Source organism: Acipenser ruthenus, chromosome 15, assembly GCF_902713425.1.
Source record: "Acipenser ruthenus chromosome 15, fAciRut3.2 maternal haplotype, whole genome shotgun sequence".
NCBI classification, from domain to species: Eukaryota; Metazoa; Chordata; class Actinopteri; order Acipenseriformes; family Acipenseridae; genus Acipenser; species Acipenser ruthenus.
In genome coordinates, this window is record NC_081203.1 from 21,347,935 (window position 1) to 21,363,904 (window position 15,970).

Sequence of the window (15,970 nt, forward strand, 5' to 3'; positions counted from 1 at the left end):
CATTATTTTTACATACAATTACCCATTTATACAGTTGGGTTTTTACTGGAGCAATCTAGGTAAAGTACCTTGCTCAAGGGTACAACAGCAGTGTCCCCCACTGGGGATTGAACCCACAACCCTCCGGTCAAGAGTCCAGAGCCCTAACCACTACTCCACACTGCTGCCCGAGGAGGTTAGAAGTTTCTTCTCAATTTTCAAAGAATTTTTAAACCCAGAAAACCCAATAAGCATTCCTTCAAACAGTTCTTAAAGTTCTGTGAATAGGGCCTGGTGTGTTTGCCTTATATCTGCTCTTGTGTAATTTCTACACTGTGTATGTTCGGGAGAAACTCTGCCTGAGATGTAATTATTTGCAACTGTAACTAGTTACATCTTTTTTTTGTAAAGTAACTCTGTAACTGTAATAGGTTACTTTTTAACTGAAAATGTAAACATGATAGATAAACCAACATATATTATGGTCAAAAAAGCTACAATATGCATTTTTTATTATTATTAAAGTTACTGAAAAAAAAAGTTCAACTTTTAAATTTGAGGTGTTTATTTTGCCATTTTCTGTGATGTAACCAGATACTGTAATTGCTATGAACTTCTGTACTAGTTAACAACATCCTATTTTGTATTATCTATCTCATCCACTATTATTAAACATTTAACTGGCTTGAGTACATCAATCACTGTCCATGAGAAAAGCCTACGATGCAGTTTTAAAAATTGCATTTTTATAAGCATAACAGTCTAAATCACAAAATAAAAGGTATGTCTTTAGTTTATAATCTAAATACATTTTTATTCCCATGCTGGTAGTGCTGTATATATGTGCTGTTTTTAATCAATAACTTATGGTTTATGAATATGCTGGAAATGAAGTGGGCTGAAAAACATTAATACAGAGCTATCAGGGCTCTAGCATTGTAGGGATACTTGAAATTTGTGTATGTCAAATAGATTCTTGCTTTTTACTCCAAACTTTCATTAGTACGATTTTTTTCAAAAAAGGAAAAATGCACCTAGTAACATACCAAATAAGAAATGAGCAACCCACACCTCAATTGTATAGGCTCGTAACTAGACTCAAGTTGTTTCATAATAGTTTTTATAATTTGTATTGGTGCTTTATGAATGTTGTACTTTATATCTGCGAGTCTGGGTCAGAGCGGGGGGGTCATATAGGGAACCAACTTTAAAAAATATATATTTAACAGCTTTGCATTTATTTTTGTTTTAAGAGCCTTCCATGTTGTGTTATTTCTGAATGAACTGTAAGACCCCCAAGCAAAATTGGCTTGCAGTAGCCATAAATTGTTTGTGTGGCACTAATGGAAACATAATTACAAACCCAGCTCAAAATAAGCTACTATAAATACTGCTCTACAGTGTAAGTGCTGCATTTCAGTTTAGGGCCAAGCTGATTATTCACTGTCTGGAGATCAATACAAGGATTCACACCTTTCTGCTGTGTGACCAGTGAAAGAGACTGTCCCATTCAAAGGGACAGACTACCCGCTGTGATTCAAAGAGCTCAGGCCACCTGCAGCTCGGCTGCTGGGTGACATCACCTTCTTTTGAATGTTATTTCTTTAGAGTTGTAAAGCGAGGCATTGTTTAAAAAGAGCTTATCTGTGGAAGGCAGACCGGTGACATCACCTCCAAACATCCTTTTGCGGTTAAACAAATTAAATAAGAAGCTAACCCTCTCATTCATGTGGTCTCTGCCAGCCTTGAGTTTAAAGGGACAGGCGTCAATTTTCAAAACAGGTTCATTTATAACACTTTGCTAAATTAACGCTCAACAACAAATATTACAAAAATTATAAAAAATAAAATAAATTTCACGGGGCTTTAGCATAGGTACGCATTGTAAGAGAGGTGTGGTAAAGCATATTTAAAAATACATGGCAAACCAAGGTAAATGCATTATACAGCCCTGGGAGATGCATGGGAAAACTGCTATAAAAAAAAAAAACTACAGTAGACTTTTATATGGACTGTCTTATTATTAATTAAAAAACTTGTTTTTAAAGATAAACTGATAATATCAGGTCAATTCAATTAATCTAAACGGCCAAGGACATAATACAGTAAATACTAATGCTATTTAGATCACTTAACCAGTCATTGTATGCCAAGGTTATGGAACAATGGTAAGAGTGCACTTCAGTCTCTGGTGTCATTGAATTACTTTGCTCTGCCAACATGTAGATCAGCGGAGAACTTCTCTGGACTATTGCAATCCAGGTCTTTATTCCAGCCAGGTCTTTAACTAGTTAATGAAACCTGCTAACGGTTCATTTAACAATCTGGGACTTGACAAGAACAACAGCCCCTATTCAAAACTGTTCCTCACACTATAGCATCAAGCTACAGTAACGAGAGTGCAGCTAAAGGGGGCTCACATCCTCCAGTTGTGAGGAGCCACTGGCACTCATTGAGGGAGACGATTCCACTACTCAGTGTTCATGGATTGTGTGTCTGTAGATAACATGGTGCATATAAATCACAGTCATTATTATATTTTTTGTTAATTGCTATATTTTTGTTTATGCTAAAGTCGGTGCAAAGTTTGTATCTGTTTTTCTTTTTCTAATTAAAAAAGTATTCATATTATACAGTACTGTATATGTACTGAAACAAACACTGAGATAGACAATGACTTTTATAATACTCACATCAAGTATTTAACATAGTTTACTGTAATTGTCTTTTTAAAAAGAAAAGAAAACAGTTTAAGAGTTATTATCCGTTTTAAAATCACACCTAAACATACAGAAGGAGTAACTTCTGCGACTCATTCCATGATTATCAGCATCAACTAATACATTTGATAGGTCCCCACGTAATCTATGAGGTTTGGCATCAAATAATCACAGCTGATGTAATCAGCCACCACGCCCGCAAGCTGTGTATTTTTGTCAGAGTACTGTAATTTATGTTACTTGTGTGAAGAACAGTCACTGGCTGAGAACCCAACTGCTTATGTAAATTGTCACACCAACATTAATTTCCCTTAAGAAGCTATAAATGGACTTTGAACCAGTCTTGAGTGCCGGATTGCGTGTTCTGTTGAGTGTGTGCCTGTGAATCTTCTGTTTGATATGGTCACTCACTTTTTTATATATAATTTATTCTGGTTTCAGTTTCTTCACTGGAGTGTGTGATATTAAGCAGATGAATCCAGTTTTAAACTAACACTTATCCATGCTATCATCCACAATCATGTTTTCAACACATTTTAATTGTGCATTATTTAAACAGTGTGAATAGTGTCCAGTTTCCCAGAAAGTAGCTGCTCTTCACCAGATCTTGTCATTCATCCTCTGCTTGTGCAAGTGGTTCTGGTTCAAAAACATCTAAACTAATTAGCCTCATTTGAATCCTTTGCTTACCAGTATTACAGTATTTGGGATCAATAGTGGATAGCGGATAACATATAGAGTATTAACTATAGGTAAGTGTGTGCAGTAAGCCTGTTAAGGGCTTCGAGGGGTTATGGGACATCATAGGCCATGAGACTGTAAGTCGAATCCCTAACCCAGAACCCCGAGGAGCCCTTAACAGGCTTCATTATACACACTTACCTATCCTTAATTATGTATTATATATGGAGAGTTGTAATCGATCGAACACACAAACACAAATGTTGCAAAGCTGAAGAAATAACATTTTTTAACAAACATGCTTGTCCCCCAGACCGTGTCTTGGTTTGTCTCTCTGAATATTGTAGAAACTTGTTTCCAAGCGAGTCGGTATTCAGAGCGATGTCTCCTCACACGAGGTTGTGCTGCTCCTTGGTCTGGAGCTCGAAATGGAGACACCATGTTCAGAAGGGCTGCCGGGTCCGCCATTCCCACTGTTCCTGAAGTAAACACCACATTTATTTCATCATCTGTTAAACCCATCAGCCCGGTGAGGAGCATTTCCCGTTACCCTTTTTTTTGAGACACCATTGTTTTGCACGTATTGTGGATTTCGTTTTTAGGAAATCTTGAGCCTGACATTTTTTCTCAGTTTAGAATTCTGACAGGGTGATGATGTCACCGCCATGGTCTGTAATTGATGACAGGCCACGGCAGTGACATCACAGTCTTATTACACACACTTACATTATTATTTATTTCTTAGCAGACATGGTAGTAATAAGACTGTAAGCTTCACCAAGCTCTATGGGAGATTGCAACTCTCCATATATAATAATAATATGAATAATACAAAATTAACAATAGAGTATCATATACATTAAGCCTTTAGAAAGCAGTAAAATGATTTGGTTTCGTACATATACACACTTAACAAAAGCAAATCAGCCTCCTATGGTGCTGTTATGTGTACATGTCAAGGAAGAAAGGTAAGATAATGTACATACATTAATACAAATGCAGCAGCTATAATATACCAGCTAGTAAATTTAGAATTAATTTAGAAGGACATTAGAAAGTAAGCCGGTTAGCTCATGAAGCTTCCCCTTAAATGTCTGAAGAAGAAGAAGAAGAAGAAGAAGAAGAAGAAGAAGAAGAAGAAGAAGAAGAGTTATCTAGTTAAGAAGGTACAAGGGAAAATATTTTTGAATTAATATTAATTTTGAAAATTTTTACACTGAAAGCTGAATAGGGGATTCAAAGTGGTCCACTTCAAACACCCATTTAGTGAGAACATTTTGTTATCTTTGTGTGTGTGTGTGTATGTGTGTGTGTGTTCTGTATCAGTCAATGAGATATTATAGAACACAAAATAAGAGAAGAGTAATAGTGTCATACATTACATGCACTTTATGCCAGGGGCCACTGCGTCTTTCATCAGTCCTGCTGCACAGGTAAACAAAACTCAGCATCAATCTGTCAGTGAGAGGACTCTTCTGTCTATGATTTGGACCAGAGCCCTGGCAACAGGAATCGAAGGATCAGGAGACACTACGGCCTATAAAAGATTCAAAAGCATGTCGGCAGCCCTGAGTGTCTTATCATCTTGTTTTTAAGCGATCATGCATACGTTAGTGCAGAGGACCCAGGAAAACACTGCAGAAACAAAATGAACAATTAATTAAACAAACGTTTAGCACTGCCAGCTGAATGGTACCTGGCTACCTTACCTGGGTGGTGATAGCTGCAGGCTCTTTCGCACGGTCAAGGTGACTGAGTGGCAGGTATGGATTCTGACTGCAGCTGATTCATACAATCCTAGTCATAGGACAAAATCCACAGAATTCTACATAATGTTAATAATTTAGTCTGATTTATGGTGGCAACTGTACTAACATTTTTTTTCTAAGGATTTATCCAATTGTGAAACACTCTTAGCACATTTTTTTTGAGAGAATACAATTACTGTCCTTCTGTCTGTTTGTCACATATAGTTTGTACAAACAAGTGATTATGGGATTGAGTTAAATAAGTTTGTAATCTGTCCCAATAGAGTCAATGTGAAGGATGCTAGACATTTTTTAAACCGTGTATTGCCGAAAAGGAGGGCTTTGATAATTATATTATCAGGAAAATGTTTTAGGTAGTGAAATACATTCATAACTGACAATTACAGGAAATCTAGAGGCAATGTCCAGTGGCAGACTGGGTTGTAGACTGCAGATGGATCCAGCCACAGCACCGATTTAATATTAGAATGAGATGAGATAAAGTTTTACACCAGTGCTTGAAATGGAAAAAAAAAAGTGGCGGTACTCACAGTACTCTCAGGCTCCCTGTCCAGCTCTCTCTCTGTCTCCCTTTCCATCTATATGTCTGTCTCCTTGTCCAGCTCTCTCTCAGGCATCCTGTCCAGCTGTCTCTCTTTCCCTCTCTCCCTGTCCAGCTCATTTCGTCTAATCAGAACTGCGCCTAATCGCGGCTTGACCTGCCTGGACCATTCAAAATAAATTCCCCCGCTCTGGGAGTTGCAGTTGTTTTGTAATGCACTCTGGGAGTTGCAGTTGTTTTGTAATGCACTCTGGGAGTTGCAGTCTATGCTCTGCTGTGACGTAAACCTTGCAGCTGCTGCTGGGACAACAAAGTAACAAGTAGAAAGTCACATAAATGACAGTTTGGAAAAGAAAACGGGCAGATAGTCAGTGATAAGCACCAAAGTGCTACTCAAATGTTTTAAATTCAGAAGTGGCGGGACTCAAATATTTGAATTTGAGAAGTGGCGGTACTCTGTACCGGTGAGTACTGCTCCATTTCAAGCACTGTTTTACACACTGGTATCATGATACAGATGGAAAGCATTATTCATGATACTGGATGGTAGCTCTAGTTTTTATTGGCCCAGTTCACAAAGCTTTGACACGTGCACTGTTTAAATAATGTTTAAATATGGATTCAATCAAGTTGTCTGCATGTAACTGTTATAGACTGTTGTTAAGAAGCCAACAGCAGTCTGGGATAGACAACTGTAAGTTGTTATTGGTGCCCTTTGTGGGGGATAGATATGTAACATACCTTGTTTAAGTATGAAAGTGGATCTCTACGATGAGTTGTATTGAAGAGGCCTGTTCAACTGATGTCATTCCATTATCTGTAAATTCCTAGGGGTAAAATTCCAAACTTCCCATAGTGACTAACTTGTCTGTGATGTACTGGCATCCAGACAGTGAATTAGACAATGAATAAGGAAGCGTCTGTGTTTACTATAGGTGCTCATATTTCAGCTGTATTGGGTTTGTCAGGCAATGCCAGTCTGTCAGTTTGTCCATCTATCTATCTGTATCCTCTGCCTCGTTAGCTATTTGACACTGCAGGTTCATTTTACAGTGGGATCCTTCTATAAAACACTTGGAGCAGTTTGAAAAACAACTTGTGAACTGTATAGTCAATACTCAGCTATCAGTTTCAGTGTGACTGATAATTGGGAGTTGGATAAACATGTGCTCTGTAATTAAAGCACAATGATATGGCTAGTGTTATACAGTAATTTTTGCAAATATCCCATTGTTTACCCTTCTGTGCTTTCTAGATCGTTAGAAACCAGTCCTTGTTGACGTCCCAATTTAGAAATACATTTTGGTTTCTTTTAGTATTTCTAGTTGCCCATGTGTAACCAGTACATTTTTTGAGGTTTATGAAGGCATAGTGACTAGAGAAAGGATAGGAGACACGTGCCCCACACTATACACAGGTGATTCCAAATGACCTTACTGAAGTGGAAAAAAAGGGTGGGGCAGAGATATTAGAGACATCAGGAAGGATCTCTTGTCTCCCCATGTACACTTGGAATTTTGTTAAGCTAATTACATTTTTAACTGTAATATATAGTTACAATGCCATCAATATCCTGCAAATACCTCCAAGTATGTAATATACCGGAAAGGTTGGGCAGCTGAGCAAAACAATATACAGGGTGATTCATAATTCTCACAACATTATCAGAGCCAAAGGAAGATATGCAAAGGAAAAGCGGCTATGACAGAGATGTACCTGGTAGGCCACGTGAGAGTTGTTTAATAATGTCAAGATTTAAGAAGAACTGAAAACAGTGCAAAACAACAATACACAGTACATCATATTAAAGGGGGTATACTTTTGTTTCAAATGGGGTTTTTTTTGTAATACTGGTAACTTTTTATAGGAAACATTTGTAGAGATGTATTTCAACATGGGCTTCAACAGTAACCTTCCAAATAGTCAAAAAAAAAAAAAAAAAAAAAAACAACAAAAAAACTATATAGTGCTTTAATGTAACTGTCCTATAAAATCATAAAATGGCATTGTTCCAACTCATGGGAATAGATGCAGACATTATATTATACCACAGAAGTCATCTCTGTTTTCTGTGATGGAAGCATTACTGACGAAAACCCGGTCACATGCGGTGCCCCCCAAGGATTTGTTCTCGGGCCTCTTCTCTTCAACATCTACATGCTTCCCTTGGGTCACCTTATCCGCCAACATAGCCTCATGTTTCACTCCTGTGCAGATGACACCCAGCTCTACCTAAAACTAGACCCTGGATGTTCCTCTGCCATGGTCCAGCTCTCAGCTTGCATCCAAGACATCGAGGCCTGGATGTCTGCCAATTTTCTTCAGCTCAACACCAACAAATCTGAACTTCTAGTAGAATCAAAAACTCAACTCAAGAATCTCAATATAGCTGCCTTGAACCTCGGAAACTGTCTGCTGCTGCCTTCCCCCACTGTACGAAACCTTGGTGTACTTCTGGATAGTAACCTCTCCTTTGATGGCCACATCTCCTCTGTAGTCAAATCCTCCTGCTACCACCTCTGAAACATACCCAAGGTCCGTCCCTACCTTTCCCTCGCAGTGCAGAGATACTCTGTCATGCATTCATCTCTCGAATCGACTACTGCAACTCTCTCTACAATGGTCTTCCATCACGCGCGATAAACAGATTACAGCTGGTTCAAAATGCGGCTGCTAGGATCCTTACCAGATGTAAAAAACATGATCACATTACCCCTGTCTTGCCCAACTGCACTGGCTACCTGTTAAGTTCAGGATTACTTTCAAAATTCTACTGCTTGCCTACAAGGCCCTCCATCACACAGGTCCAGAGTATCTGTCCAACCTGCTGACCCGCTATGTCCCTGCCCGCAAGCTCAGGTACTCTGACTTAGGCCTGCTTGTTATACCCAAGCAAAAGAGCACCAAACTCGGAGAGCGCTCTTTTAGCTTCATGGCCCCGACTCTCTGGAACTCTCTCCCAGCTTTAGTGTGTGCAGCTCCCACAATTGCTCGCTTGAAATCAACTGTCAAGACCCACTTGTTCACTCTTGTTTTTAATGCTCTCAAGCCTGGTATCTGTTGTTAGCTGTTGTCTAAATTGCTATTTCAGGTTTTTCACTCCATCTTATTCATTAAATTCTGATTGACACACGCATCCACAATGTTTAGAATTCACATCCTAGCCTTTTTAATGTATTATCCCTATATTTAATGTATTTGCATTGTTCCTCACTATCTTGTAAAGCGCTTTGTGATAGTGGTCCACTATGAAAGGCGCTATATAAAATAAATATTGATTGACTGATTGATTGATTGATCTGTTGTGTCTTTCAGTATTTTGTTGTTGTCTTACTATTACACAGATTCCAAGACACACGACCACGCAGCAAAAAATTCACCTGGGGTCCCACCAACAGCTGTCTGGGTTTTTTTTATTACACTAATTACCCCATTTATTTTTTATCTTTTTTTTGTCTTTCTTTTTCTCTCACTGACACTCTACCCTGACCCCACATTTAACACCTCTCTGTGATTTTGTAATGCAGAGAGGCCACCTAATCCTTCCCCCCCCCACCCTTTGCACCTCTTTGTTATACAGATTTCTTCATCACCTGCTCCCTCCTTCATTCCACTTCACACACCATCTTTACTCTACTCCCAAGCCATGACCTCTCCACTGCCCTTTCTCACCGGTCACACCATGCTCCAGATAGCCTTCAAATGGGCCCTAAACTATTTAACTACCAATTCAATTAGCTGACACAGCAACCCATTTGGGATATATATATATATATATATATATATATATATATATATATATATATATATATATATATATATATGAAGAATACCACTAACAACATTTGTAGTATTTCTTTGGAACTGACACAGGCATTTATTTACACGTATCAAAATGATATCTATGAAATATCAACATTTTTAAATTAATACATTCTAAACATAAAACAAGGACTAAATATATAACAGATTTAGAAATATAGAACAAAGAATGTATTGCAAAATAGGTCTATGTCTATGAAAAATATAACATATAATAAATATCCCGTATATTTGAAATATTTTATATTTCAAATGTGTGATAAAGGGAAAATGATCAGGCATGGGAGTTTGTTTTTGGTTTATCACTTAGTTATATACATTGAACATTAATGTCATACTGTGTTTGAGTTTCTGGGTTTCTTTAATATGGCCATATCAAGTGATGGAAGATTGACAACTGCTCAGCAGTACCATATGCTTTCTCAGTATTTATTGAAAAGCATGTTACTTGTGCTTATATATGTGTGTTTATTTGCCTGCCTCTCCGTCTGTGTGTGTGTGAGGCCTCAGGCATGCTATTAAAACTTGACCGGGATAGTGTACCACTGACTGACCTTGTAAAAGAAAACCAATGAAAAATTAATGCGGGAAATACAACCTTCTGTTTTCTTAAAGGTTCTCTGGGTCATAAATTCTATTGATGTAGTCATACTGACATGAAGTACTTGGAATTAGAATAGGCTGAGAAATTCAGAAGCAGCTTTAGCTGCACAGAACTGATTTATGTGTGAGATTCAAGCAGGTTTAGAGCTACAGTGTTGGAAAAGCCATATTCGTAGCATTTGTATACAAGTGCAGCTCTATGCTTTATAAGTACAAACATTATCTGTAATTGACAAACCCAGGACTGGAAGCTGTCTTTGTCCTGTTGATTTGATGGACAACAACACCTGTGCCTTCTGCCAGTTCTGTTGTCAATTCAACGCTTGTCTTCTTTCTATTCCTTAAGGATATTATCAAGTGATGCGAGCTATTTCACTCAATGTTTTTCCTTCTTTATGCAAGTCAAGGTTGTTATAATAGTAGAAAACAATAGTGGAGGCTTTGAGTAAATTGTTGATGCTCATAATGCATCAGGGTAGAAAAATACAACATGTCTAAGACTTGCACAGCAGTGTAAATCTTGGCAGGGAAACTTCTTGTCCACATATACAAAAAAAAATGCAATTACCGACAGGGATATATAACTTGCAGAAGTTAAAAGGGTGCTGTAAAATTACAGTGTGTTTTAGAAAAAGAAAAAACACCAATGTAATTCCATAACACTTTTGTTATTCGAACCTTTGATCACTCAAATCTCTGAAAATGACTATCTTTGTGTGTACAAAAGGGTGTTTATTATTATTATTATTATTATTATTATTATTATTATTATTATTATTATTATTATTATTATTATTACTGTTACTATTCAACATATATCAACATATATCAGTGTGCTCAATTAAGAATACTGGATGAAATGTTGTCTAGGAGATTAGAAAAAAGAGTCTTGTGATCGCAGGAGCCTTTTCATGAAATGTTCTGCAACCGATACGCTGAAGTCTGTCTGACTCTTCCACTGAGATTCAGAATACCAGCTTACGAAAAGCCAGTTTCAAACCAATCCTTTTTGTCACCACCTCCCTTCGAGGGACTTTCTACAGACAGTACAGCTAACAGCTCCTGGCTAGTCAGAGCTGCAGAGCATCTGTCTGGGTTTCCATTACCCAGTCCAGCAGTACGAACAGGACAAGCCTCAACCTGCTGTATTAAAACACGCCAACTGCAGCCTGAACAGCTCAGCTATTTTCAGTCACACACCAGTGCTTAATCCATAACTTTAAACACCCAATCAAAAGATATGCTGTAGTACTAAAAAGAGATTTGGTTGTCAAATTAGAGAAACTGCCCCAAAGAGAAACTGCCTCAGAAAGCTTAGCTTTATGACCTTGTTTCAGGGTTTACTCGCTATATGTTTTAGCATTGCTAACTATAAATAAATAAATAAATAGTATAGGCAGCCCTACAAACAAAGATTACAGGACAAAAGCTTTTAAGGTAGTGGTTAGAAATGGATTGCACTGATTGTAATTACTGTTTAGTGAAAAAGTGACCACATCTGAGACAATCAAAACATTCACAAATTACATCAATATGTGTTAGTCTAGTCTGTATCTGGAGCACATGGAGTTCAATAGATTTTTATTTGATTTATAACCTGGCACCAGACTAGTGGGATACTGTGAGATCAGCAAGTGGCTATACTTTTACATCACTCCGCACTTACAGTATAATGCTCAGAAAACTTTAAGAACAGAGCAGATCTGTAGCTGGCAGGCAGTCCTGGATGGCGTACCCCAGGGGTGATTATAGCATAATAGTGTGAGACAAGCTACTTATTCCTGTATCCTTATCTGCAAGGCAGTATATTGAAAAGGCCACCCATAGTTGTGTAGCCTTTGTCAAGGTATAATATTTCCACCTCCACTTTGCAAAAGGATACTGCTTGCTCAGTTGCATTTTAAACCCCATCACGTTTGCCATGTGATACGACTTTGGGCCCATTTTTACAAAATAAAAGAGACATTTTCAGAAAGGAATATAATTTTACTGATATAAAACTAGCAAGCAACAATACTTTAACTGTTCCTTGCTGCCTGATGCCTTCCTCTGCTATGCTTAGGGGATGGAGCTCAGCAATGCTATTGACTATTCTATCTAGTCACTTAACTGACACTGTATTTAAGAAAAAGAAACTTCATTGGAGGGCTTTACTTTGTATGGAAGGTAGGTGATTACCAAGGTCAACAACATTTTAGTGACTGTATTTTTTTATCCAGAAATATTGTAAACTAGTAAATTTACAGAAATGTATACACTGCAGTATTTTTACAAAAACGTTACCATTTTTTTTTTAAGAGTGAAGGTAATTCCCTCAAATCCACGTTCTATTGTTGAATTCTAAACTAGACATTTTTACTGTTTTGAAAAATGGTAGCCTAATTACAAGTGTGGGACAGGTGAACACTGGATTCTACCCTACCCTACAAGTGCCTGCTTTTCTCATAACCCAGTCATGTGCATCCACTGGTTCAATCACTACACTGACAGGACAACAAATGAGGTAATGGAAGTACAATTTAAAAATGTATACCAATCTATACACTCACATAATTGAGCCTGCAAACGTCAGGCAACATACGTGCTAAATTGGCCCAACCCTTATAAAAGTAAACAGTACATTTGCACAGTTATTTTGCAGTGTTCCCTGTGCATTTGCTTTTATAAAGCTATGCTTTACCACTGAGCTCTATTGCACTTTGCTATGCTTTTACTATGGGAAACTTTTATAAGGGAAATCACAGAAACCTTTGACACAGGTTACTGTTTCCCCTCGAACCAGCTACTCGTTAAGGTTACTCTCATTTTTGTATATATTTATTTTAGTTGTTGGGAAAGGTATATACTTTAAATCCACTAAGATGTTTTGTCATTTTAATTGAAAGAATACAGTCTGCTTGTCTTGTAAACTACAGTGAGGCAGCGCCCACTAGTGGAGTTAGAGGTTAAGTGAATGAAAGTTCTGAGGTTTAGAACTCCTGGTAATCACCCACTTCACCCAGCTCTGTACACTGCCATGTGTTTCATTTAAATCAGTCTTTGCATGCATGTATGAAAGAAGCTACTTTCTTGGGAGTTATATATGGGATTCGTCAATCACACTAATGGGGATAAATAACGGGACACAAGTTAAAAAAAAAATATATAGAAAGTGTAAATATTATTTGAAGTAGAAAGGTATTTGTTGGCTGTTTAAGAAACATGCACTTGTCTCTAATGTATCAGTCATGGCATTTTTCAGATAACCAGATGACACAGATAGATTTGATATATGCGTTTAAATGGTAGGCACAAAAGCCTAGGGTTCAAGGATTAAAGAAACACATCATAATTAACACATACAGTTACTTATTATGGAGGACAGAGTAAATGACGCCTGTCACACTATTAACAATTTTCTAGTTCAACATGTTTTAATGATGTAACTGTAAATAACTGGGCTCAGACAAAATGTCCCAAACTATATATATATATACACACACACACTAGGATTCTGAAGATTTGCTTGATATTTTACTTCGGTCTGGTTTTGCAAAAGCAATTTAATTCAATACTGTTTTAAAATTGAAAGGAGAAGTAATGCACAAGATAATTCTGTCCTTTTCTCATTACACTGAACATGAATAATATCTAGAGAGAAACAGCTGTCAAAAATAAAGACTGGGTAGAAGAACATCTTGTTTATGGCCTGGCAGTTACTGGATACATTTAAACTGTACACTGTGCAACATGGGAGCCTCTCCCACCTGATACATCTGACATGAATGAAGATCTCAAGGGAGACCTGGTCAAGAAGGTATAATGCTAAACAACGAGGAGCTGTGTACTTCATGAAGTGATGGTGGCACCAAGCCTGTAAACACTGATGGGCATCATCATTGAACCGTTTGGTTTGAGGGTCCACCACTTGGCCTGCTCGACGAAGTAGTCGACACCCAAAAAATTGTTTCAAGCGGGTCCCCAATGCCACGAGAGCAGCCTCTAAAGTGCACATAGACATTTGAGAGATCGTTAATTCTGGGCCTGATGAAGGATTGATATAGTTTGGAACGGTTATGCAATAAATATATAGGGGCATACCCAAGTGCAAGACCATTAACTCAAGCATAGTTATTTGCCTACAAAATGGTTTAGTTATTTGTTTACACAATTGTACAACTGGTCTTGATCAAAAAAATCTATTTTTGTTCAAAGGTGGATATAAATCCCATCACATAATCTTTATAGAAGTACTACTTAATTATTACACAAAATACATTATTATTTTTTATTTATTATTTTAGTAATCAAGCAAAATACATTGACAAAGACTTCTCATACAAACCTTGTATACTTCTTTACATTGAATTCACTACTCTAATAATTAAGTATTATCTATAATGTTACTCATAGATAATTTGACGATGGTATCACAAGAAGAAACAAACATAAACATAATACATTAAATATTTCCTGTCCAAACGTTTGTCCATAACTGCATTTCTTTTAAGGACTGCTGCTGGCATATTAACTTGTGTTGTTTATATGTGCTTCCATGAGGTGACCTAAGCAGTGTCAATAGAAAGCAAAATAAGACAAACACTGGAAAATAATTACCCTGTACGGGCTGATCTCAGACCCTATCGATATCACAATAATCAAGGTTGCTATTGTGTTGCCATCAAGGCGGTCATCTGTAGGGGTTCAGTTTCACCCAGACAAGTTAAAAACAGCCCTGTCTCGGGATGGACACAAGAAACCGAGCAGTCTCGTAAACAAGGATTAGCTTCCACTGGTCACTCAGGGTCAAGGCGGTCAGGCTGCTGCCATGGTGTTTGCTTGAGGTTCAGATCCTGTGACAGTCTGGCCTGATATTTTGTTTTGACACTGGCTGTAACACATATCACAAAGATCTGGTATCAATGTGCTCCCACTCTCTTTTTCTCTCAAACTACTCGTAGGGTTGGCAGGGTACCACTATAACACACATGCTTCATACAGTTCATCAGAAATGTCAGAACCTTTGCTATATCTAAGGAAGCAAAACTGAAATAAAACATTGGACAGACTTTTTTTTTTTTACACCACAGCAACATTATGTTATACTATGTGTTGGGTGTAATTCAAAATCGCATTACATGATTTGTTACTGTAGCTGCTTAACATTTTTCAGGATTGCCAGAAGATGGCACTACAATTCAAAACCAAACCAAAAACACTTTGAATGGACCCTAACGTAGCTAAAATGTTTGCAATGGCACGGCTACATCTTTTTTTAAATAGCAATCTAAATCACCACCCTATTTATGTACATCATCAATAGAAATGATTGTAGTTGCTGTGCTACTGGGGTTTGTCCTGATCTGCTGAAATGAAGGGCTGTCTCGTACACACATTAACGCATCTGATTCTGACCTATCAGAGCAATATAAATAAACTGGTAACTTGCCCTTCTCTTGCCCAGCTCCACCCTTTAGCAGTTTGTTATGTGGGGTCACTGCCTCGTCCAGCAGGCCAGGTGGTGGAATCCTCAAACCAGGTTTGAGGTAGATGTTCTTTTATGTATATTGCATCATCCTCAATAAACCTGAACAACTGAAAATTCCAGTTCAGTTTCCACAAAATACAGAAGATATCATTGTGGCTCTTTGGTAAACTAACCTATTTGTATCTGACAGTATTCACAAAGGGACCAGGGGCCCTGTTTTCCACTGTGCTGTCATGATAAGGCATGCTTTATTAATGGATAAATAATAATGCTTCTGTCACGCTCTCTGTAATTGTACCCATCTTATAGTTTCCTTTAGATTACATTTATTTTCATATTGTACATTCCTTAGAATAGTATATTTGACTGAAAATAACAAGTCATTTCA